General features: G+C 42.7%; 1 protein-coding gene across 3 annotated transcripts in view; it reads left to right on the top strand.

The window, feature by feature from the left end:
- The window catches only part of LOC149434678 (2-Hydroxyacid oxidase 2-like), a 112,185-nt gene that overhangs the window by 30,310 nt on the left and 54,480 nt on the right, over positions 1-27,395 (top strand). Inside the window, exon 1 of one of the 3 annotated variants that reach the window (XM_089663525.1) lies at positions 18,640-18,717. The exons of 1 other annotated variant lie outside the window; for it this stretch is intronic. The gene's annotated coding sequence lies outside the window, so the exon portion shown is untranslated. Of the gene's footprint in view, positions 1-18,639; positions 18,718-18,739; positions 18,915-27,395 lie in introns of those variants that run through there. One more of the 3 variants, XM_089663527.1, reaches the window with a different exon arrangement.

Here is a 27,395-nt window from a genome sequence, read left to right on the forward strand (position 1 = left end):
GACACGGGACAGCACATGCGGGGTATGATAGTGACACGGGACAGCACATGCCAGGTATGGTAGTGACACGGGACAGCACATGCGGGGTATGGTGGTGACACGGGACAGCACATGCGGCGTATGGTGGTGACACGGGACAGCACATGCGGGGTATGGTGGTGACACGGGACAGCACATGCGGGGTATGGTGGTGACACGGGACAGCACATACGGGGTATGATAGTGACACGGGACAGCACATGTGGGGTACGATAGTGACACGGGACAGCACATGTGGGGTATGATAGTGACACGGGACAGCACATGCGGGGTATGATAGTGACACGGGACAGAACATGCGGGGTATGATAGTGACACGGGACAGCACATGCCGGGTATGGTAGTGACACGGGACAGCACATGCGGGGTATGATAGTGACACGGGACAGCACATGTGGGGTATGATAGTGACACAGGACAGCACATGTGGGGTATGATAGTGACACGGGACAGCACATGTGGGGTATGATAGTGACACGGGACAGCACATGTGGGGTATGGTGGTGACATGGGACAGCACATGTGGGGTATGGTGGTGACACGGGACAGCACATGTGGGGTATGGTGGTGACACGGGACAGCACATGCGGGGTATGATAGTGACATGGGACAGCACATGCAGGGAGCTAGGAAGGGGTGGGGGGATTTGGGCTAAGATGAGGGATTGACAGGGTTTATACTAGGAGGGAATAGGATTTGTGCTGGGGGGGCAATTTATTTGGAGGTGAGGAATTTTTTACTGGAAGGGGGGATGGGGGGAATTAGGGGGGGGGGGGGTGAGCTAGGAAGGGGTGGGGAAATTTGGGATAAGAGGAGGGATTGAGGGGATTTTATTCTAGAAGGGGGGGTATGTGGGAGAGGATTTGTGCTGGGGGGCAATTGATTTGGGGATGAGAATTTCTGCTGGGAGGGGGGGTGAGGGGGAATTGGTCTAAGAGGGGGAACGGGGGTTGAGCTAGAAAGGGGTTTGGGGATTTGGGCTAAGAGTGGGGATTTGTGCTAAGAGGAGGGATTGAGGGTATTTATGCTAGGAGGGGGGGATATGTGGGATAGGATTTGTGCTGGAAGGTCAATTGATTTGGAGGTGAGGATTTTTTGCTGGGAGGGGGGATGGGGGGGAATTGGTCTAAGAGGGGGAATGGAGGGGTGAGCTAGGAAGGGGTAGGGAGATTTGGTCTAACAGGAGGGATTGATGGGATTTATGCTAGGAGGGGATAGGATTTGTGCTAGGCGGACAATTGATTTGGGGGTGAGGATTTTTTGCTGGGGGGGGGATGAGGGGGAATTGGTATAAGAGGTGGATTGGGAAGGGGTTGAGCTAGGAACGGGTGGGAGGATTTGGGCTAAGTGGAGGGATTGAAGGGATTTATGCTAGGGGGGGGGGGGGGATATGTGGAATAGGATTTGTGCTGGGAGGGCAATTGATTTGGGGGTGAGGATTTCTGCTGGGAGGGGGGAGCTAGGAAGGGGTAGGGAGTTGGTCTAAGAGGGAGAATTGGTCTAAGAGGGGAATTGGTCTAAGAGGGGGATTGGGGGAGGGGGGAGCTAGGAATGGGTGGGGATTTGGGCTAGGATGGTGAGAGTTATGCTAGGAGGGGGAATTTGGGAGGGAGGATTTGTGCTAGGATGAGAAATTTGTGGAGAAAGAGGATGTGTGTGTGTGGGGAGGGGGGTACATTTTTTCGGTGAGGTAGATAAGTGCTGGGGGGAAATGGGGGGGGGCAAATATTTTTTTGTGCTGAGGGGGGGGGATGTAGAGGAGGAGGGGGAATTTTTGCATTTTTGTTTTGGGAGAATTATAGCTTGCAGGGGTAATTTTTGCTTGGGGGGGGGGGGGGAGCATGCTGATAAGTGCTGGTTTTTATTTTTTTATGCTCAGATATAATGTTCACACATCTCTGTGCTGTGCAGTGTTTATGGAGGAGCTCTGCTGAGTGCCGGGGCTGTGAGCAGCGCAGGGAAGGAGGAGCTCTGCTGAGTGCCGGGGCTGTGAGCAGCGCAGGGAAGGAGGAGCTCTGTTGAGTGCCCGGGCTGTGAGCAGCGCAGGGAAGGAGGAGCTCTGTTGAGTGCCGGGGCTGTGAGCAGCGCAGGGAAGGAGGAGCTCTGTTGAGTGCCGGGGCTGTGAGCAGCGCAGGGAAGGAGGCGCTCTGCTGAGTGCCGGGGCTGTGAGCAGCGCAGGGAAGGAGGAGCTCTGCTGAGTGCCCGGGCTGTGAGCAGCGCAGGGAAGGAGGAGCTCTGCTGAGTGCCGGGGCTGTGAGCAGCGCAGGAAAGGAGGAGCTCTGCTGAGTGCCGGGGCTGTGAGCAGCGCAGGGAAGGAGGAGCTCTGTTGAGTGCCCGGGCTGTGAGCAGCGCAGGGAAGGAGGAGCTCTGCTGAGTGCCCGGGCTGTGAGCAGCGCAGGGAAGGAGGAGCTCTGCTGAGTGCCCGGGCTGTGAGCAGCGCAGGGAAGGAGGAGTTCTGCTGAGTGCCCGGGCTGTGAGCAGCGCAGGGAAGGAGGAGTTCTGCTGAGTGCCCGGGCTGTGAGCAGCGCAGGGAAGGAGGAGCTCTGTTGAGTGCCCGGGCTGTGAGCAGCGCAGGAAAGGAGGAGCTCTGCTGAGTGCCGGGGCTGTGAGTAGGGAAGGAGGAGCTCTGTTGAGTGCCCAGGCTGTGAGTAGGGAAGGAGGAGCTCTGCTGAGTGCTCTGCCAGACCTGATCCTGTCCTTCCTTTCTGCCTTTCCCTGCTCCTCCTAACCCCCTGTACCTGCCCTGCTGACCCTTGTCATCTGTCTTACTGTTCCCTGTCTTCTACCCCGCTGACCCCTACCCTCTGCCCTACTGACCCCCTGTACTCTGTCCTATTGACTCTTGTACACGGCCCTACATCTCATCCTCTGCCCCCTGACAATTTTTACTGCACCCCCACAGCAGACAGGCCAGATCCGGCCCTGGTTGGGATGCAAACCGACGACCCGAGTACTGCCAGGGGAAGTGCAGCCACTGTGCACCTAGAATTAATCATGTGCTACAATTGAGTCCCCCCTCCCTTCTGCACCCCCCCCCCTCATGACCCTCATGAACCGATCCCCTGTACGGTTCTCTCTGCAGCGGCCTAAGCCGGCTTCTTTTCCTCTCCATCCCGCTGGCTTTCAGCTGCTGCAAAGAGGAGCCCAACAGGGGATCGGTCCCAGTAATTGCCCCCCCACCCCAGCACACCCATCACTCTACCTGTGCACCATAGGTTTTCCCCTGCCAGGCCCCCCTATGTGCCCCCCACCCCCACAATGCTGATGGCTTTTCTCCTCTCCTTCCCACTGGCAGCTGCAAGCACACAGTAGGATCCTTCAGGATGGAGAGTGGGGGAAGAGTCCAGTACATGTGTCACATTTACCAGCTCCTTCCTTTCCTGAAAGAACACAATGAATGATCGGTACTGATCACTTACTTTGTTCATTTATAACTGAAGTATAGTAAATTGTGTTTTATTTGGAAGGGGGGGGGGTGACAGGTGGGCTGTATGGGGCCCCGTGGTTTCTAACAGCAGCCCTGGGTGTAGGAGTACTCACACTGCCCTCTACTGTTAGCTTAGTGGATTGGTGGCTTCCTTCTGGCCTTGCACTTCTTCCCTGCTGTACACGCAATCCTCCCTCCATTGGGGCATTTGAGATCCTCCTGCCTGTAGGTGGACCCCCTCCCTGGGGCCCCACCCAGACTCCTCACTCCGACCCCTCTCACTCTATCTCCCACCCGACACTGACTACTACTCCCCCAGGCTCTGCCATATTTGAAGGTTGCCTTGGTCACCATGCCCAGCCTCCTGCCAGGGGATTGGCCAAGGTACCTCCAACATGGGCCACCTCCTCTCTACTCCCCTATTCCAGAACGTTCTCCACTTTCTAGAAAGGTGGGAGGAGTTCAGAAGCCTGGATCTGTTAGAGCCTCCCTAGCCTGTCCTGCCTCACTCCCAGGCTGACTCATCCCAGGCTGCTACTCAACAAAAAATAAAAAAACAATCTCTCTGGCTAAGCTAGAGGGCGCCACACAACACAAAGCAGTAATATAGATAAGGCCGATCAATCACAGACACTCCAATCAGTCCACATTCACAACCTCAGACAGTCACCGATCATATACACCTGTCCTGTACCAACCATCAGAGAGCAAACGAGAGACTCTGCACCACACGACAAGGCGGGACTCCTCAGTGACGTAACTAAGGGCCCCGGTGCAAGAAACCATACAGGGCCCCTCTGATAGAGGACATTACAATGGGGGGATTGATGTGAAGGGGGGAAGAGGACACGCATTATGGGGGGGGGGGCAGAGAACACTACAGTGGGGGGGGGGGTGATGTGAAGAGGGGCAGAGGACACTACAGTGACATACTATGTGTTCTTCATGCCATCTTTTTATTGGGGGCCATATAGTTTTTTGTTCTTTTTTTAAAAAAAAAAGTGGATGAGCTGTTTAGTGGTTTCTGGGGTTAGGAACGTGCGTATTTTGGAGATGTTGCGGAGGTGGAGTCTGCATGACTGGGAAAAGGGGTGGGGCTATCTATAGAGCATGAACTAAACCAGAGGAAAGGGAGGAGCCGAGACAAAATGCAGAGAACACCTAAAGGCATATGACAGTCATGTACAACATGACCCTGTCAAAATCTTTGATTTCTATTATAACATTTAGTCCAATATCAGAAATGAAGGAACATCTGCAAAACAAGAGGGAAGGGAAGAGCAGGGAAAGCAATGCAAACATTCAGCATAATACTTGCAGATGTTGGTGTGGAAAGTCCAGGCTGAGACATGGAAATCCATATTCAGAGGAGAAGGCAGCAACATGCACATTCCTTCTTGCCTCCCTTTAATTCAGGTTGATGACTTGTCTTCCTCTTTGGGCAAAAGAAGTCTTAGTTCCTTTATAGGCCTGAAGTAAAGGTGTGCTGAACCTTCTTTCATGGTGGATATAGCCAAGATGTGTCCCGAAATGCAGTAGTAGGTACTTCACGACTGCCGCAGTCAGCTGGGTTGAGGCTTGTGGGAACGTAGTGCCATTCTTCAGGCGTAGAGAAGACATGAATCTCTCTTCTGGTGGCAATCTTTGTGGATGCTTGGGTGTAAGAGCGTGGTATCTGGAGTTGTTCTAATGCAGGGGTGTCCAAACTTTTTTGGAAGAGTGCCAGATTTGATGAAGTGAACATGTGCGAGGGCCGACCATTTTGCCCGACATTCTGATGAACCATTAAAATTAAATGCAAATGAACTATTTTATGCAAAAGTTTATTGAAAATGGCATACTTTTCATTTTGCGACTTGGATGACAAATCTAAACAGGTGTTAAATCACTCTGCCAGCACAGGGAGAAGGAAAGCCCAAATCTCGCGAGATCTCGGAGGTCGCGAGATTTGGGCTTTGTTTCTCCTTGCACTGTCTGATGACGTCAAGCGATCCTGAGCACCAATCCATTATAGCCCAAATTGATACCGTATTTTTCGCTCCATAAGATGCACCTGACCATAAGACGCACCTAGGTTTTAGAGGCGAAAAACAGGAAAAAAAAATTCTGAACCAATGGACTGCAGACATAGTACAGGAGATGACCAGAGACTGCGGACACAGTACAGGAGATGACCAGAGACTGCAGACACAGTACAGGAGATGACCAGAGACTGCGGACACAGTGCAGGAGATGACCAGAGACTGCGGACACAGTACAGGAGATGACCAGAGACTGCGGACAGTACAGGGGATGATCAGAGACTGCGGACACAGTACAGGAGATGACCAGAGACTGCGGACATAGTACAGGAGATGACCAGAGACTGCGGACATAGTACAGGAGATGACCAGAGACTGCGGACACAGTACAGGAGATGACCAGAGACTGCAGACACAGTACAGGAGATGACCAGAGACTGCGGACACAGTGCAGGAGATGACCAGAGACTGCGGACACAGTACAGGAGATGACCAGAGACTGCGGACACAGTACAGGAGATGACCAGAGACTGCGGACACAGTACAGGAGATGACCAGAGACTGCAGACACAGTACAGGAGATGACCAGAGACTGCGGACACAGTGCAGGAGATGACCAGAGACTGCGGACACAGTGCAGGAGATGACCAGAGACTGCGGACAGTACAGGGGATGATCAGAGACTGCGGACACAGTACAGGAGATGACCAGAGACTGCGGACATAGTACAGGAGATGACCAGAGACTGCGGACATAGTACAGGAGATGACCAGAGACTGCGGACATAGTACAGGAGATGACCAGAGACTGCGGACATAGTACAGGAGATGACCAGAGACTGCGGACATAGTACAGGAGATGACCAGAGACTGCGATGACCATTCACAAAGCGCAGCGCATGCGCAGTGGGCACCCGGCTGTCACAGAAGCCAGCGCGGGAAGACTGTGCAGCGCTGGAGCGAGGAACAGGTAAGGCCCTGCAGGAGACAACAGCTGAGCGGCCGGCCCGGTATTCTGACATGGTGGCGGCAGAAATACCGGACCGGCCGCTTTATATTCGCTCCATAAGACGCACTGACATTTTCCCCCCTTTTTTGGGGGGGAAAAAGTGCGTCTTATGGAGCGAAAAATACGGTAAATGGTAGCCCCAGTAGTAATTCCCTGCGCACCACCTGGGATCCCTCGGCCCATGTTCCGGACCCCACAGATGAGCTGCCCAATATATAACTTACGGCCCTCCACTAGTGATTCTGCGAACGCCACTGAGGACTCCAGGGATCTGTCGAGCGGGAATTGACGTCATCAGCCGGCACACAGAGAAGGAAAGCCCAAATCTCACGAGATCTCGGACGTCGCAAGATTTGGGCTCTCCTTCCTGCGCCAGCTGATTATGTCAAGAGATCGCTGGAGTCCTCAGTAGCTTTCAGGGAATCACTACCGGGGGCCGTAAGTTATATATTTGGGTAGCTCACCTGTGGGGCCGTTTCAGCACGGAACGCGGGCCGCAATTGGCCCGCGGGCCGGACTTTGGACATGCCTGTTCTAATGCTTTTAGAGACTGTTTCCAGGATCCCCACCTTTGTTGTTTCTCCTTGGGTAAGGGGGTATCCCAGTCTGAGCTTTCAGAAGTAAGTTGTCTCAGCAGTATCTTACCCTGAATGGTGAGAGGTGTAATGAAACCTAACGGATCATAAATGCTGTTCACTGTAGACAATAATCCTTGCTTTATGAAGGGCTTGTCACAGGCTGATGCTTGAAATATGAAGGTGTCTTGTTTAACATTCCAAAGCAATCCAAGACTGCGTTGTGTAACAGGTCAGATCCTAGTTGGAATTCTTCACACTGACGGCATGGCCATCAGAAAGAAAAGCTATCATGACCTTGTCACTGTTAGAGATGATTTTGTGAAGTCTGAGGTGTCAGGAATGGACTTGCCAATAGTGGTGGGACTCACCTGCCTTGTGGGCTGCAGTACCAGGGCTGGCCAGCGGGTGCTCTCAACAACCAGAGGTTCACTTCGGCAATTAGCCATCACCTGGGGCTGATTGCAGGTGTATTTAAGGGATGGCCAGACCTGCAGTCTGTGCCTTGGTGTGTGGTTTTCCATGGGCCCCTGTATCTTGTAACCTGCGTTCCTGTTCCTGTCTTGTTGCCGACCCTGCCTGATCCTGACCTCTGCTGACTTCTCCTGTTTGATCCCTGGCTTGTGACCCTGACCATTCTCTCCGCCTGCTCCTCCTGTACCTACCTGCCCGATAGTTATCGACCCGGCCTGCCTGACTACGTTGTGCTCTATATGTGTATGTACCTGTGTATCTGTATCACTTTAGGTTTGGGTTTGTTTCACCTTGTTGTATGTATTTGTGTTAGCTTGGGGTTTGGTGCACTGCGTTTATGTTTGTATTGTTAGTCTTTAATAAAGCGTCTTATTTATACCATATCTGAAGCCTGCGTTTCCCTGTGTCAGTCCACACACTTCTGGTCACACCCGCATCCCTGACAGAGGTTTGCAGTGGCAAGCATGTTCTGGGTTCTAGTAAGAAGGTCAATAGATTCTTCATTGGGCAGAGATTTGAGTCCGTCGTCTACATAGAAATTCCTTTCGACGAACTGTCTTGCATGAGATCCAAATTCTTTCTCACCTTCTTGAGCTGTTTTCCTCAGTCCATAAATTGCTACTGCAGGAGAAGGACTGTTACCGAAAACATGTACCTTCATTCGGTCGCCTATGACTTCATCGTTGACATCATTATTGCGGTACCATCAGAACCTGAGGAAGTTTCTGTAGTCTTCACAGACGATGAAACAGTGGAACATCTGCTGAATGTCAGCCATAACAGCAATTGGCTCTTGTCTGAAGCGAAGTAAGACTCCTATGAGATTGTTGTTCAGATTTGGCCCAGTGAGAAGATTGTCATTGAGGGAGACACCTCCATGACGAGCACTGGAGTCAAAGACCACCCTAATGTGATCAGGCTTGCGAGGATGGTAGACACCAAAGCATGGTAGATACCAAGATTCTTCTCCTTCCATAAGAGGAGGTGCAGGCTTAGCATGATTTCTCTCAAACACCTTCTGCATGAAGTCCACAAAGTGCTTTTTCATCTCAGGCTTCTGGTTCAAACTGCGATTTAAATAAACAATCTCTTTCTTGGGGTACGAAATGGTAGATGGGCTACCAGGGGCGGACTGACAACTCATGGCAATAGGGGATCATGGGGCTCCTGTGCCCTTGCCCAAACTCAAAAAAGCCTATGAAAAAGGTACCAGGGGCATCTCATGGGGCCCCTTACTGACCCTGGGCCCTCGGGCAGTGCCCGAGTTTCCTAATGGTCAGTCCGCCCCTGGGGGCTACCCAACTGTTGGAATCATCTTGGAAGAACTCTTTACTCATGGTTTGCAAGAATTCTTTGTCTTCTTTGGTAGCTGCCAACTCATTGTCTTTAGTGGTTACCTCGAACACTGTGTTGCCAATGTCATCCCAGAGCAGGGGCGGACTGACCATTTGGAACCTCGGTCACTGCCCGAGGGCCCAGGATCAGTAGGGGGCCCCATGAGCTGCCCCTGGTACCTTTTTTCATAGGCTTTTTTGAGTTTAGGCAAGGACACAGGGGCCCCATGATCCCCTATTGCCCGGGGGCCCCATGAGTTGTCAGTCCACCCCTGTCCCAGAGATTAAGAGCTTTCTTATTGTCTTGTATGATGGGCTGTTGTGCACCTTTTTCAAACAGTCTTTCTTTCACGATATATTTATGTGGTGGTTGTGCAGAACAATTATATAACAACACAAACAGTGCAAAATAATTTGTTAATCAATATGAAAAAAATTATAAATACTATAAACCAAAAAAATAAAAAAGTCCCACTCCAAAATTCGTGAAAAAAATTATGACATGTGAAAAAATAAAAAATGAAGGAAAAAACTTCGTAAATATTCAGAAAGTCCTTTTTTCAAAGAAATGCGCTTCCACCAAACACTAGTGCTCAAACCAATCTATACCGCACTCACCAGATTATGGTGATAAAAACGCCTTTTAGGTATTTATGGGACCCTAGACCCTTATAATGTGCCTCCAGATCTCCATCCACCGCAGGAAAGCTTTCCTCCAATCTCCAAGACCACCAGATTACAATCTCCAAGACCACCAGATTCCATTTCCCAGAGACACTCAATGCAATGAAGGAGATACAATGTTACGCCATGTTATTTTGTCTCTCCTACATTGCATTGAGTGTCTCTGGGAAGTGGAATCTGGTGGTCTTGGAGATTGTAATCTGGTGGTCTTGGAGATTAGAGGAAAGCTTTCCTGTGGTGGATGGAGATCTGGAGGCACATTATAAGGGTCTAGGGTCCCATAAATACCTAAAAGGCGTTTTTATCACCATAATCTGGTGAGTGCGGTATAGATTGGTTTGAGCACTAGTGTTTGGTGGAAGCGCATTTCTTTGGAAAAAGGACTTTCTGAATATTTACAAAGTTTTTTTCTTCATTTTTTTATTTTTTCACGTCATATTTTTCTTCACGAATTTTGGAGTGGGACTTTTTTTATTTTTTTTGGTTTATAGTATTTATAATTTTTTCATATTGATTTAGCACTATAACAAATTATTTTGCGCTGTTTGTGTTGTTATATAATCTTTGGCGCAGGTTTACACTTATGTACCGCACAGGGGCGGACTGACAACTCATGGGGCCCCCGGGCAATAGGGGATCATGGGGCCCCTGTGTCCTTGCCCAAACTCAAAAAAGCCTATGGAAAAGGTACCAGGGGCATCTCATGGGGCCCCCTACTGACCCCGGGCCCTCGGGCAGTGCCCCAGTTTCCAAATGGTCAGTCCGCCCCTGGTACAGCAGCATTTAATTTGGTATTATTTACATTTGTTTTTGGCTTCTGGTGATTTATATTTATATGTTGTGCAGAAAAAGTTGTTCTTCCATTTGACAGGAAATGTGTTTTAACCACTTGCCCTCCTGAGGATTTACCCCCCTTAATGACCACGCCTCTTTTTGGTACTCAGCGCTGCACTAATTCAACTGATAATTGCGCGGTCATGCAATGCTGCACCCAAACGAAATTTACGTCCTTTTTTTTCACACAAATAGAGCTTTCTTTCGGTGGTATTGGATCACCTGTGCGCTTTTTATTTTTCACGCTATAAACAAAAAAAGACCAAAAATTTTGAAGAAAAACGATATTTTTTGCTTTCAGCTATAAAAAAATATATAGTAAACTCAAAGTTGGTTATAAATTTAGGCCAAAATGTATTCTGCTCCATGTTTTTGGTAAAAAAATCCCAATAAGTGTATATTGATTGCTTTGTGTGACAGTTATAGCGTCTACAAACTATGGTATAAATACTGCAATTTACGCCATTTTTCTGCTATACAGCGCTGCGCTAGTTTAGCGGACAATTGCGCGGTCATGCAATACGGTACATAAATGAAATTTACATCCTTTTTTCCCACAAATTGAGCTTTCTTTCGGTGGTATTTGATTGCCTGTGCGGTTTTTATTTTTTGCGCTATAAAAAAAAGGCTGACAATTTTGAGGAAAAAAAAACTATATTTTGGACTTTTTGCTATAAAACATGTCCAGTAAAAAAAAAATTAAAAATCAAATTTAGTCATAAATTTCTGCCAAAATGCATTCTGCGACATGTCTTTGCTAAAAAAACCCAATACGTGTAAATTAATTGGTTTACGTGAAAGTTATAGCGTTTACAAATGGCGGGAAAGATACTGGGATTTTTAATTTTTTTTTATACTAACAATGGCGGCGATCAGCGACTTATGGCAGGACTGTGGCGGACATTCTGACACTGGGGGGGAACTGACTTGGGGTCACTGACATCCCCAGTGACACCAATACAGTGATCAGTGCCAAAAAAAAAAACACTGACACTGTACTAAGGGCACTGGGGAGGAAGGGGTTAACTTTATCATTCAGTGAAAGGGTTAACTGTGTGAGGGGAGTGTTTTACTAGGGGGCGGGGGTGTGTACTGCACGGGGGGGGGGGGGGGTGGTGGGGACGACAGCTGATCAGGAGAGATGAACTCTTCTCTCCTGCTCAGCATGTCAGGAGCTGTCAGGGAACTGACAGAGAGCAGAGCTACTGCAGCTGTGCTCTCTGTCAGTGATTGCCACTAATTGCCGGGACACAGCGGGTAACGACTGGCTGTGACCCGGCAACTGACATCCGCGGCCGTGATCAGCGAGACAGGTAGGGCGGTGGCGCGCCTCACGCGTGCCCCCTACCTGTTTTGAAAACACACACTTTAAAACGTGGTTTTGCCCTGCCGTGCCGCCTGTCAACGTATTTCTACAGTGACTGGGGGGGCATGTGGTTAAAGCAGGGGCAGACTGACCATTTGGAAACTCAGGCACTGCCCGAGGGCCCGGGGCCAGTAGGGGGCCCCATGAGATGCCCCTGGTACCTTTTTAATAGGCCCTCGGGCAGCGCCCATGTTTCCAAATGGTCAGTCCGCCCCTGAGGGGGACTTACTTTGAATGTATATAAGACCGGCCGTGATACACTTTCACAGCCCGCGCTACCTCTGGCCACCACTAGAGGGCGACTCCAATCCAGCTGGCTGACCACACACACAGGCAGATACGAATCTTATATACAATCTGGTGCACACTAAGGGTTGAGGAGCAGTCTAGCAATTGGCACACTATTCTAGCATTCCTGCAGCTATCTTACCAGCTAGAACCCCGGTGTTAATCACTCTTCCACTGTCCACACCCCCCCACACCAGACACACAACGAACGGTAGCCTGCCACCACCCAACAGTTTATCCGCAGAACGGTCTGCTGGGACACCACACACACACAGATCTCCGTCTGGCAGATCTGCCACTTTACAATCTGCACGCAATCTGCCAACACGCAGTGCAATTGCATACAGATCGAGCATAGACACTACAATACAACAATCTCTCCGGAGATCTGAGCCCGAGCTTAGTACCCAGAAGTCACTTATTAATTTTATGATTTAATATCCCGAAAGTGGGCGGAGCGTTAAATATGTACAAAGAAAAAACAATTACAGAAAATACAAAAAGACACACAATTGGCTATGCAGTATAAAATAAAAGGGAATAAAAACAGAAATAAAACTTTTACCGAGAGTCATCCTGCGACTGGAGCAAGTCAGAGAAAGTCCGCAATTCGCCAGTCAAATAGAACCGGCTCTGTACGAATCACACCGTCCATATCTCAGGGTCCTCAATTTATTGAAATATGAATGTTGGCTGGGCATTAGCCCTTTACCAATCAACCCTGGGGGGTGTTCCTGTACCAGCCCACAGGACATTCTGGGTACTGAAGTGCCCAAAGTTGATTGGACCGTTTGGAATCACCAAGTCAGGGATTGAATTTCCAACACCAGTGCATCAGTCTGATTGCGACAGTACCAATCACTGTTCAGCTGTCGCCATCAGGCGCCATATAACCGTTTTCTGCGTTTCTCTGGGATTCTACAGAGGCTACAAATACAGTCTTACATGCCGATGTAACCTACAGAGTGTCCAATCAGAAGGAAGTATTTTCATGTCTCTGCAACTAATATTTTAGCTTTTATGAGAAATGAAATATATTCCTTTGTTCTGCTGATATAAATCAGAGCTCCCAGACACATCGGAGCCACTCCTGGTCTCCTGCAGCTTCACAAAGCCGAAATGGCTGGAACTCCTCTTTTAGACTTCAAAAAGGTGGCAAACTGTGACTACAGAGGTGACGTTTTATTGAGATCTCGGTGTCACCTCCAGCCTGAAAGCTGCTCTGTCCTTTCAGATGCTGATTGGTGAACATATGTCTCTGACTGAATACTGAACACTGATTGGTGGACATATGTCTCTGACTGAATACTGAACACTGATTGGTGGACATATGTCTCTGACTGAATACTGAACATTGATTGGTGGACATATGTCTCTGACTGAATACTGAACACTGATTGGTGGACATATGTCTCTGACTGAATACTGAACACTGATTGGTGGACATATGTCTCTGACTGAATACTGAACATTGATTGGTGGACATATGTCTCTGACTGAATACTGAACATTGATTGGTGGACATATGTCTCTGACTGAATACTGAACACTGATTGGTGGACATATGTCTCTGACTGAATATGGAAAACTGATTGGTGGACATATGTCTCTGACTGAATACTGAACACTGATTGGTGGACATACAGTCAGGTCCATAATTATTGGGACATCAACACAATTCTAACATTTTTGGCTCTATACACCACCACAATGAATTTGAAATGAAACGAACAAGATGTGCTTTAACTGCAGACTGTCAGCTTTAATTTGAGGGTATTTACATCCAAATCAGGTGAACGGTGTAGGAATTACAACAGTTTGCATATGTGCCTCCCACTTGTTAAGGGACCAAAAGTAATGGGACAGAATAATAATCATAAATTAAACTTTCACTTTTTAATACTTGGTTGCAAATCCTTTACAGTCAATGACAGCCTGAAGTGTGGAACGCATAGACATCCCCAGACGCTGGGTGTCATCCCTGGTGATGCTCTGCCAGGCCTCTACTGCAACTGTCTTCAGTTCCTGCTTGTTCTTGGGGCATTTTCCCTTCAGTTTTGTCTTCAGCAAGTGAAATGCTCAATCGGATTCAGGTCAGGTGATGCACTTGGCCATTGCAGAACATTCCACTTCTTTGGTGTCTTTTGCAGTCTGCTTTGGGTCATTGTCCATCTGCACTGTGAAGCGTCCAATGAGTTGTGAAGCATTTGGCTGAATATGAGCCGATAATATTCCCGAAACACTTCACAATTCATCCGGCTGCTTCTGTCAGCAGTCACATCATCAATAAATACAAGAGAAGCAGCTCCATTGGCAGCCATACATGCCCACGCCATGACACTACCACCACCATGATCACTGATGAGGTGGTATGCTGAGGACCATGAGCAGTTCCTTCTCCATACTCTTCTCTTCCCATCACTCTGGTACAAGTTGATGTCGGTCTCATCTGTCCATAGGATGTTGTTCCAGAACTGTGAAGGCTTTTTTACATGTCGTTTGGCAAACTCTAACCTGGCCTTCCTGTTTTTGAGGCTCACCAATGGTTTCCATCTTGTGGTGAACCCTCTGTATTCACTCTGGTGAAGTCTTCTCTTGATTGGTGACTTTGACACACATACACCTACCTCCTGGAGAGTGTTCTTGATCTGGCCAACTGTTGTGAAGGGTGTTTTCTTCACCAGGGAAAGAATTCTTCGCCCATCCACCACAGTTGTTTTCCGTGGTCTTCCGGGTCTTTTGGTGTTGCTGAGCTCACCGGTGCGTTCCTTCTTTTTAAGAATGTTCCAAACAGTTGTTTTGGCCACGCCTAATGTTTTTGCTATCTCTCTGATGGGTTTGTTTTGTTTTTTCAGCCTAATGATGGCTTCATTGATAGTGACAACTCTTTGGATCTCATCTTGAGAGTTGACAGCAACAGATTCCAAATGCAAATAGCACACTTGAAATGAACTCTGGACCTTTTATCTGCTCATTGTAATTGGGATAATGAGGGAATAACACACACCTGGCCATGGAACAGCTGAGAAGCCAATTGTCCCATTACTTTTGGTCCCTTAACAAGTGGGAGGCACATATGCAAACTGTTGTAATTCCTACACCGTTCACCTGATTTGGATGTAAATACCCTCAAATTAAAGCTGACAGTCTGCAGTTAAAGCACATCTTGTTCGTTTCATTTCAAACCCATTGTGGTGTATAGAGCCAAAAATGTTAGAATTGTGTCCATGTCCCAATATTTATGGACCTGACTGTATGTCTCTGACTGAATACGGAACACTTATCTGTAATAACATGGAATGAGACGAGATCTACAATGACATATTTCTACTGATCACATCTCAGCTACCCGAATCTTACATTTATGTCACACAGTGCGAAGGGTTAATTGCTTAGTTATCCTGACCCAGTAACAATCCCTCTCAGGCTGCTGGCACACAGATTGTGGTCCCGCAAGCTGGAAAATCTTTGTGCAGGGCGCAGCTGAGAGTGGCATTGTTACGCAAGTGACAGCGCAGTGCGAGATCAGCTGGTCCTGCTGTCACGAGTTGGTGAGAAGGGCGGGGGGGTCGGACGCCGCGTTCCGTCACGATGGGCTTCGCTGCAGACAGCTCCTAGGTTGGGGCCCTTGGCCGCATCTGTGCAGACTACAGCTGATCGGATACAGGAATTCTCTCAAGTCAAAGAGGGTGCAGGAATCGCAGGAGGTGCTAGGGTGCTGAATGCATGGAAAAGCACAAATTACTGGGAGCGCTGGGGTGTTGGTGTCACAGACAGGCTGGAGTACGAGGGTCTCAAGGAGCACTAGGATGCTGGTATCACAGTTTGAAGTGTGAGGGTCTCTAGGAACACTCTAGGAACACTGGGGTGCTGGTATCACAGGCTGGAGTGTGAGGGTCTCTAGGAACACTGGGGTGCTGGTATCACAGGATGAAGTGTGAGGGTCTCTAAGAGCGCTGGGGTGCTGATATCACAGACAGGCTGAAGTGTGAGGGTCTCTAGGAGCACTGGGGTGCTGGTATCACAGGCTGGAGTGTGAGGGTCTCTAGAAGCACTGGTTCTCCTTAAACAGGGGTCCTCACCAAAGTCACCCGTACATCACAGTCTACTTTAGAGTCCCTCCTTACCTCAAGATCCATATTAGAGGCCTCCCATAATGGCCCACTGTGCGCTTAAATCTCCCATGGTACCTTTCAGCTCCCATAGTGCCCCTCAACCTCCTACAGCGCTGCCCAGTTCCCATGGTGGCCCACTGTGCCCCTCAACCTCAGTGCCTGCCAGCTCCCATAGTGGGACCCAATTTCTCATAGTGGCTCGATGTGCCCCTCAAACTCCCACAGTGGGACCCAACCTCCCATAGGGGCCCACTGTGCACTTAAATCTCCCATAGTACCTCCCAGCTCCCATAGTGGGACCCAACTTCTCATAGTGGCCCACTGTGCCCCTCAAACTCCCACAGTGCCTCCCAGCTCCCATTGTGGGACACCCACTCCCATAGTGACCCATTGCGCCTCTCAACCTCCCAGAGTGCCTCCCAGTTCCCATAGTGGGACCCAACCTCTCATAGTGGCCCACTGTGCCCCGCAACCTTTCACAGTGTCCCCAGACCCCCTTAGAGCACTCAACCCCCACAATTTTCAGGGCCCTCAACTCAATAAGGGAATATCTAAAAATGTCAGTACCGTGTTTCCCACTGTTCTCCTTGCCGGAGGGAAAGCTGTACCTGAGGACCTCCAGTACAAAGATCTCCCTGCTTCAACCATTCTTTGGATCTGTGCCTCCTCCACTTTTGTCAGGACCCCACCAGTCATTGGATCACTGTTCATCAGAGGGGCGGCTCTGACATGGGGACCTGCCCCTACCAAGATGGCCGCTTCACACAGGGACACAGTGCAGGACAAGGCATGGTACCCATCCATTACCCTCTGTGTGCACAGCTTCCATAGTACAGGTCCTCTTCAACCACTTCCCGTCCGGCCCTTGTATATAAACGGCCAGACGGGGGCAGTGCAGGGGCGGGTGGTCGTTCATAAACAGCGCCAGCATTTTCAGCCTGGGAGATCCGGTGCCCGCTTTGTCCAGAGGAACACCGATATCTGTAGGGGACCTCTGTGTGAGGTCCTGATCATGTGATCACTGATTGGCCAATCAGTGATCACATGCAGAGTAGTAAGCAAGACGTCACTTCTGACATCATTGCTTACTACGTGTGAAATCTGTGAATGAGCACAGAGATCACATGGTACAGGGCTATTCACAACAGCCTTGTACCATGTGACAAGCTGTGACCAATCACAGCTCTCACAGTATTTCTCAATGGCTGCAAGAATGCAGACAGAGAGAAGGAGAAATGATTGATGTTACAGCCTTTATGGGTATAAAAGCAATCAGTGTAAAAAAAAAACATCTTCATCACCCCCCACAAGTAGTACAGTGTCACCATGGCGACCCTGCACTGCTAGGGTGATAGTATGCTAAAAAAAAATAAATAATAATATTAAAAAATAAAATATAAATGTAAAAAAAGTTTTCAAAAATTATAATTATTGGTTATAAACTAATTTGGATAAAAACAAAAACAAAATCTCCCCCCCCCCACACACAAGTAGTACAGTGTCACTGTGGTGACACTGTACTGCTAGGGTGTCAGTATGTTAAAAAAAATATATAAATAATAATATAAAAAAGAAAATAAAAATTAAAAAAAAATTTCAAAAATTATAATTATTGGTTATAAACTAATTTGGGTAAAAACAAACAAACAAAAAATCTTCATCACCCCCCACAAGTAGTACAGTGTCACTATGGTGACACTGAACTGCTAGGGTGACAGTATGTTTAAAAAACGAAAAACATAAATATTAATATAAAAAACTAAAGTAAAAATGTAAAACAATTTTCAAAAATTATAATTATTGGTTATAAACTAATTTGGGTAAAAAAAAAAATCTTCATCACCCCCCACAAGTAGTACAGTGTCACTATGGTGACACTGTACTGCTAGGGTGACAGTATGCTAATAAAAACATAAATAATAATATAAAATAAAATAAAAATGTAAAAAAAAATTTCAAAAATTATAATTATTGGTTATAAACTAATTTGGGTAAAAAAAAAAAAAAAAAATCTTCATCACCCCCCACAAGTAGTACAGTGTCACTATGGTGACACTGTACTGCTAGGGTGACAGTATTTAAAAAAACATAAATAATAATATAAAAAAAGTAAAAATTGTTTCAAAAAATTATAATTATTGGTTATAAACTATTTTTTTTAACTAAAAAGATAGCTGAATACATTTTGGACAAGATTATTTATTTGCAAAATTTTATAAGAAAAACACTTTTTTTTCAACATTTTTGCACTTTTTCATTTATATAGCAAAAAAAAAAAAAAAAATCCCCCCAAAAAATAAAGTTTTATCTGTCTCAAGAAAATGCAAAAAAATTCACACGGGCGCAGTGTTGCATGAACCTGTTCGATAATGATGACAACGTTTTGGCGTCATCTCGGCGTCTTCCTCGGGTCCACACTGTAAAATGAAGGGACAACCCAGCAATAAAGGGTTACCCTCTCCCAGCCCCTCCCCCCCAACCTCTCCAGCCGGGTCCGCCGCAGTGCGCTGTCGTAACACAAAGCTCTCCCCTCAACCTACACAAAGCCAGAGGTCAGCGCGGGTTTAATCCCAACTGTTTGTTCACCTAGAAAAAGAAAAAAACAGCAGCAGGCGGCTCAAATCTGTTGTTTTTGGAAAGTCTGTTGGGTGAAAGTTTCCTCCGGTGTACTTTGCACACAGGGGAGGGGGGGGAGGGGACAGGGCCCTCTCCTGCAGCCTGTCTTGCTGGATCCAGAGCCCATAGGCCGGTAAGTGAACATGGTGGATTGGGTGGGCCCAGGGGGGGGGGGGTGCTGCGGTGAGGGAGTCATCGCCGTACGGTCCATAGACGCCATCCGTGAAATACAAGCTTGAATATTGGAGAGGACAGAAATTGTTTTCCTCAGCGAATCGTTTACATGATTATTATTTTATTTAAATTTTTTCTAATTTAATCTAAAATATATGATTTATTATTTTATTTTAAACTAATCTAATCTAATGTAAAAAAATATGTTTTATTATTTTATTTTAATTTAATCTAATCTAAAATATATTATTTATTATTTTATATTTATATAATATAATCTAAAATATATGTTTTATTATTTAATTTTAATCTAATCTAGTCTAATCTAAAATATATGATTTATTATTTTATTTTAAACTAATCTAATCTAATGTAAAAAAATATGTTTTTTTATTTTAATTTAATCTAATCTAAAATATATGATTTATTATTTTATATTAATATAATATAATCTAATATAAAATATATGTTTTATTATTTTATTTTAATTTTATCTAATCTAATATAAAATATGTTTTATTATTTCATTTTAATTGAATCTAATTTAATATAAAATATATGATTTATTATTTTATATTAATATAATCTAATCTAAATTATATGTTTTAATATTTTATTTTAATTTCATCTAATCTAATCTAAAATATGTTTTATTATTTAATTTTAATTTAATCTAATCTACTCTAAAATATATGCTTTATTATTTTATATTAATATAATCTAATCTAAAATATATGTTTTATTATTTCATTTTAATCTAATCTAGTCTAATATAAAATATATGATTTATTTTTTTATTTTAAACTAATCTAATCTAATGTAAAAAAATATGTTTTATTATTTAATTTAATTTAATCTAGTCTAAAATATATGATTTATTATTTTATATTAATATAATATAATCTAATATAAAATATATGTTTTATTATTTTATTTTAATTTTATCTAATCTAATATAAAATATGTTTTATTATTTCATTTTAATTGAATCTAATCTAATCTAAAATATATGATTTATTATTTTATATTAATATAATATAACCTAACATTTATGTTTTATTATTTAATTTTAATTTAATCTAAGATAATCTAAAATGTATGATTTATTATTTTATTTTCATTTTATCTAATCTAATATAAAATATGTTTTATTATTTCATTTTAATCTAATCTAATCTAAAATATATGTTTTATTATTTCATTTTAATTTCATCTAATCGAATCAAAAATATATGATTTATTATTTCATATTAATATAATGTAATATAATATAAAATATATGTTTTATTATTTCATTTTAATTTCATCTAATCTAATCTAAAATATATGCTTTATTATTTTATATTAATATAATCTAATCTAATATATATGTTTTCTTATTTTATTTTTATCTAATCTAATAAAAAATATGTTTTATTATTTCATTTTAATTGAATCTAATCTAATCAAAAATATATGATTTATTATTTTATATTAATATTATCTAATCTAAAATATATGTTTTATTATTTCATTTTAATTGAATCTAATCTAATCTAAAATATATTATTTATTATTTTATATTAACATAATATAATATAAAATATTTGTTTCATTATTTTATTTAAATTTTATCTAATATAATATAAAATATGTTTTTATATTTCATTTTAATTTAATCTAATCTAATATAAAATATGTGATTTATTATTTTATATTAATATAATATAATATAAAATATATGTTTTAATATTTATTTTAATCTAATCTAATACAAAAAATATGCTGTAATATTTTATTTTAATCTAATCTAAAATATATGATTTATTATTTTATATTAATTTAGTCTAAAATATATGTTTTATTGTTTAATTTTATTAGTTTCAAATAAACTAATAAATCATATATTTTAGATTAGATTAGATTAAAATAAAATAATAAAACATATATTTAATAGTATATTAGATTATATTAAAATAAAATAATAAAACATATATTTATATTAGATAAGATTAGATTAAAATAAAATAATACAACATATATTTTATATTAGATTATATTATTTTATAGTAAAATAAAATAATAAAACATATCTTTTAGATTAGATTAAAATAAAATAATGAAGTATATATTTTAGATTAGATTAGAGTAGATTAAAATAAAATAATAAATCATATATCTAATAGTATATTAGATTAGATTAAAATTAAATAATAAAACATATATTTATATTAGATAAGATTAGATTAAAATAAAATAATACAACATATATTTTATATTAGATTATATTATTTTATAGTAAAATAAAATAATAAAACATATCTTTTAGATTAGATTCAATTAAAATAAAATAATGAAATATTTTATATTAGATTATATTAATTAAAATAAAATAATAAATCATATATTTAATAGTATATTAGATTAGATTAAAATTAAATAATAAGACATACATATGTTAGATTAGATTAAATTAAAATAATATAAAATAATGAAACATATATTTTGGAATAGATTAAATTAAAATAATCTATACACATATATACACACATATAAATATATATATATATATATATATATATATATATATATATATATATATATATATATTTATATATATTTTCTTATGATTTCTGAATGAATATTTAGATATACTGTCGAATTATATTTTTATATATACATATAAATATAATTCTATATCTAAATATTCATTCAGAAATCATAAAAAAAAATATATAAATATAAATAAAAAATGTGTGTGTGTTACAAGCATACCTACAGTCTTGTTGTTTAACATTTCCAATTGTTTATATAAAAAAGTATATTTATACACTATTAATAATAATAATAATAATAATAATAATAATAATAAATTAAATGTTTCTATCATTATATAGAAGTGCAGGACTACAGGTATGAATTTTTACAGCTAAAATTATTATTCATTTATTTTTATATATATCTGTATATATATGAATGAATAATAATTTTTTCTATATATGTACATGTGTGTTACATGCATACTTAGTCTTGCTAACATTTCCAATTGTTTATATAAAAATTATATTTTTACACTATTATTATTATTAATAATAATAATAATAATAAAAAAGTAAATGTCTATACTTTTATAGAAGTGCAGGACTACAGGTATGAATTTTTACAGCTAAAATGATTATTCATTTATTTTTATATACCGTATATACTCGAGTATAAACTGAGTTTTTCAGCACATTTTTTGTGCTGAAAAACGGCCCCCTCGGCTTATACTCGAGTCAACGTCTGCAGATGACATGCCGTCCCTGTCATCTGGACACACCCCCGGGATCAATCCTCGCCGCTCCCTCCCTCTCCCATGGTACACACTTACCGGTCAGATGTCTTCCTTCTCCGTCCGCTCTCCTCCTCTTCACTCGCTCGATCTCTCCAAGCTCCACCTCCTCGCCGGTGATTGGGCGCCTGTGTGCCTCTCCTGAGCTACAGTTCCGGCGGCAAATCACCGGCGTGGAGGTGGAGCTTGGAGAGATCGAGCGAGTGAAGAGGAGGAGAGCGGACGGAGAAGGAAGACATCTGACCGGTAAGTGTGTACCATGGGAGAGGGAGGGAGCGAGCGAGCCCAGGCTGGAGCAGGGGTCACCAACGATGGGGCAATATTCCTCCCCACACTGACACCAACGATGGGGCACTATTCCTCCCACTGACACCAATGATGGGGCACTATTCCTCCCACTGACACCAATGATGGGGCACTATTCCTCCCACTGACACCAATGATGGGGCACTATTCCTCCCACTGATACCAATGATGGGGTACTATTCCTCCCACTGACACCAATGATGGGGCACTATTCCTCCCACTGACACCAATGATGGGGCACTATTCCTCCCACTGACACCAATGATGGGGCACTATTCCTCCCACTGACACCAATGATGGAGCACTATTCCTCCCACTGACACCAATGATGGGGCACTATTCCTCCCACTGACACCAATGATGGGGCACTATTCCTCCCACTGACACCAATGATGGGGCACTATTCCCCCCACTGACACCAATGATGGGGCACTATTCCCCCCACTGACACCAATGATGGGGCACTATTCCCCCCAGTGACACCAATGATGGGGCACTATTCCTCCCACTGACACCAATGATGGGGCACTATTCCTCCCAGTGATACCAATGATGGGGCGCTATTCCTCCCACTGACACCAATGATGGGGCACTATTCCTCCCACTGACACCAATGATGGGGCGCTATTCCCCCCACTGACACCAATGATGGGGCACTATTCTTCCCACTGACACCAATGATGGGGCACTATTCCTCCCAGTGATACCAATGATGGGGCACTATTCCTCCCACTGACACCAATGATGGGGCACTATTCCTCCCACTGATACCAATGATGGGGCACTATTCCTCCCACTGACACCAATGATGGGGCACTATTCCTCCCACACTGACACCAATGATGGGGCACTATTCCTCCCACTGACACCGATGATGGGACACTATTCCTCCCCCCACTGACACCAACGATGGGGCACTATTCCTCCCCACACTGACACCAATGATGGGGCATTATTCCTCCCACTGACACCAATGATGGGGCACTATTCCCCCCACTGACACCAATGATGGGGCACTATTCTTCCCACTGACACCAATGATGGGGCACTATTCCTCCCACTGATACTAATGATGGGGCACTATTCCTCCCACTGACACCAATGATGGGGCACTATTCTTCCCATTGACACCAATGATGGGGCACTATTCCTTCTACTGACACCAATGATGGGGCACTATTCCTCCCACTGACACCGATGATGGGGCACTATTCCTCCCACTGACACCGATGATGGGACACTATTCCTCCCCCCACTGACACCAACAATGGGGCACTATTCCTCCCCCCACTGACACCAACGATTGGGCACTATTCCTCCCCCCACTGACACCAACGATGGGGCACTATTCCTCCCCCCTCACTGACACCAACGATGGGGCACTATTCCCCCCACTGACACCAATGATGGGGCACTATTCCCCCCCACTGACACCAATGATGGGGCACTATTCCCCCCCACTGACACCAATGATGGGGCACTATTCCTCCCACTGATACCAATGATGGGGCACTATTCCTCCCACTGATACCAATGATGGGGCACTATTCCTCCCACTGACACCAATGATGGGGCACTATTCCTCCCACTGACACCAATGATGGGGCACTATTCCTCCCACTGACACCAATGATGGGACACTATTTCTCCCACTGATACCAATGATGGGGCACTATTCCTCCCACTGACACCAATGATGGGGCACTATTCCTCCCACTGACACCAATGATGGGGCACTATTCCTCCACTGATACCAATGATGGGGCACTATTCCTCCCACTGATACCAATGATGGGGCACTATTCCTCCCCCCTCGGCTTATACTCGAGTCAATAGTTTTTCCCAGTTTTTTGTGGTAAAATTAGGTACCTCGGCTTATACTCGAGTATATACGATAAATATTATATATATATACACACATACACACACGTGTGTGCATGTGCATTACATGCATACTTACAGTTTTGTTAATATTTCCAATTCTTTATATAAAAATTATATTTATACAGTAATAATAATAAATCGAATGTTTCCTTTGATAGAAGTGCAGGACTACAGATACGCATGTTTACAGCTGACTGGACCCAGGATCAGTTATTTATTTTATTTTGCTCTATTGTATTATTTTCACCATGACGTAGATATAAAGTCTTGTGAGTATATAGTTGTTGTTTATTTAAAATAAACATTTCGATGTGAATGGATGGGCTATTTTTTTTTGTTTTCACGGGCGGTTTGTAAGAAAACAGATGGTTGGCGATTCAGCTTTACGTACTTCGGCGCTGGCCGCGCGTCTGGAGCAGCTTCCTGATGGTGACAATTAGAGATGAGCGAATTATTCAAAAATTCGATTCGGCTGATTCGCCGAATTTGCGGGAGAAATTCGATTCGATGCGAATTTATTCGCTGCGAATTTAACTTATAAAAGGGTTTCTAGGCTTCAAAGAGCCTTTATATTAGTGCAGAACACTGTACCTTTAATTTAAATGCCCTTGGAGTCTGCTGGGGAAGAGAAATAATACTGTCAGTCAGTATGACATGCAGATGAGTGCCGTCGATCTTAGAATCACCGCACACTTCACTCATTTGGGCAGTCACGGGGCCAAAGAAGAAGAAGAAGAAGAAGAAGAATGAAAAGAAGAATGAAAAGAAGAAGAAGAAGAAGAATGAAAAGAAGAAGGAGAAGAAGAATGAAAAGAAGAAGAAGAAGAATGAAAAGAAGAAGAAGAAGAATGAAAAGAAGAATGAAAAGAAGAAGAAGAAGAATGAAAAGAAGAAGAAGAAGAATGAGAAGAAGAATGAAAAGAAGAAGAATGAAAAGAAGAAGAAGAAGAATGAAAAGAAGAAGAAGAAGGAGAAGAAGAATGAAAAGAAGAAGAAGAAGAATGAAAAGAAGAAGAAGAAGAATGAAAAGAAGAATGAAAAGAAGAAGAAGAAGAATGAAAAGAAGAAGAATGAAAAGAAGAAGAAGAAGAATGAAAAGAAGAATGAAAAGAAGAAGAAGAAGAAGAATGAAAAGAAGAAGAAGACGAATGAAAAGAAGAATGAAAAGAAGAAGAAGAAGAATGAAAAGAAGAATGAAGAAGAAGAAGAATGAAAAGAAGAAGAAGAAGAATGAAAAGAAGAAGAAGAAGAATGAAAAGAAGAATGAAAAGAAGAAGAAGAAGAATGAAAAGAAGAATGAAAAGAAGAAGAAGAATGAAAAGAAGAATGAAAAGAAGAATGAAGAAGAAGAATGAAAAGAAGAAGAAGAAGAATGAAAAGAAGAAGAAGAAGAATGAAAAGAAAAAGAAGAAGAAGAATGAAAAGAAGAATGAAAAGAAGAAAAATGAAAAGAAGAAGAAAAAGAATGAAAAGAAGAATGAAAAGAAGAAGAAGAATGAAAAGAAGAAGAAGAAGAATGAAAAGAAGAATGAAAAGAAGAAGAAGAAGAATGAAAAGAAGAATGAAGAAGAAGAAGAATGAAAAGAAGAAGAAGAAGAATGAAAAGAAGAAGAATGAAAAGAAGAAGAAGAAGAATGAAAAGAAGAATGAAAAGAAGAAGAAGAAGAAGAATGAAAAGAAGAAGAAGAAGAATGAAAAGAAGAATGAAAAGAAGAAGAAGAAGAATGAAAAGAAGAAGAAGAAGAATGAAAAGAAGAATGAAAAGTAGAAGAAGAAGAATGAAAAGAAGAATGAAGAAGAAGAAGAATGAAAAGAAGAAGAAGAAGAATGAAAAGAAGAAGAAGAAGAATGAAAAGAAGAATGAAAAGAAGAAGAAGAATAATGAAAAGAAGAATGAAAAGAAGAAGAAGAATGAAAAGAAGAATGAAAAGAAGAATGAAGAAGAAGAAGAATGAAAAGAAGAAGAAGAAGAATGAAAAGAAGAAGAAGAAGAATGAAAAGAAAAAGAAGAAGAAGAATGAAAAGAAGAATGAAAAGAAGAAAAATGAAAAGAAGAAGAAAAAGAATGAAAAGAAGAATGAAAAGAAGAAGAAGAATGAAAAGAAGAAGAAGAAGAATGAAAAGAAGAATGAAAAGAAGAAGAAGAAGAATGAAAAGAAGAATGAAGAAGAAGAAGAATGAAAAGAAGAAGAAGAAGAATGAAAAGAAGAAGAATGAAAAGAAGAAGAAGAAGAATGAAAAGAAGAATGAAAAGAAGAAGAAGAAGAAGAATGAAAAGAAGAAGAAGAAGAATGAAAAGAAGAATGAAAAGAAGAAGAAGAAGAATGAAAAGAAGAAGAAGAAGAATGAAAAGAAGAATGAAAAGTAGAAGAAGAAGAATGAAAAGAAGAATGAAAAGAAGAAGAAGAAGAATGAAAAGAAGAAGAAGAATGAAAAGAAGAAGAAGAAGAAGAATGAAAAGAAGAAGAAGAATGAAAAGAAGAAGAATTCCAGTACAGCAAAAAGTGTATCTGCAGAGAGCTCCGCTATTTCTGACAGTTCTCTGACAGTTCCTGCACATTTACAGCGGTTGAAACATTGTATCTATTTATTTCCGAATAAAAACATCTGTATCCTAAATGGAAACAAATAGATACAATGTTTCAACCGCTGTAAATGTGAAGGAACTGTCAGAGAACTGTCAGAAATAGCGGAGCTCTCTGCAGTGACACTTTTTGCCGGCTGATCGGGGAAAATTCGATTCGTGCATCCGAAGTTTGCTAAAATTCGGATTCGGTGCGAATCGAATTTTGCCTAATATTCGAAACGAATTCCACTTCGCCAAGTTCGATTCGCTCATCTCTAGTGACAATGGTGGACCGTGACTAATGCTGTCAAAGCAATCGCCTGTCCTCACCACTAGGGGCACATGTGACGAAGTGACACTGCTAGAGAGCAATT

Source organism: Staurois parvus, unplaced genomic scaffold (genome assembly GCF_062004578.1).
Source record: "Staurois parvus isolate SC_StPar_1 unplaced genomic scaffold, SC_StPar_1.0 ptg001708l, whole genome shotgun sequence".
Lineage (NCBI taxonomy): Eukaryota > Metazoa > Chordata > Amphibia > Anura > Ranidae > Staurois > Staurois parvus.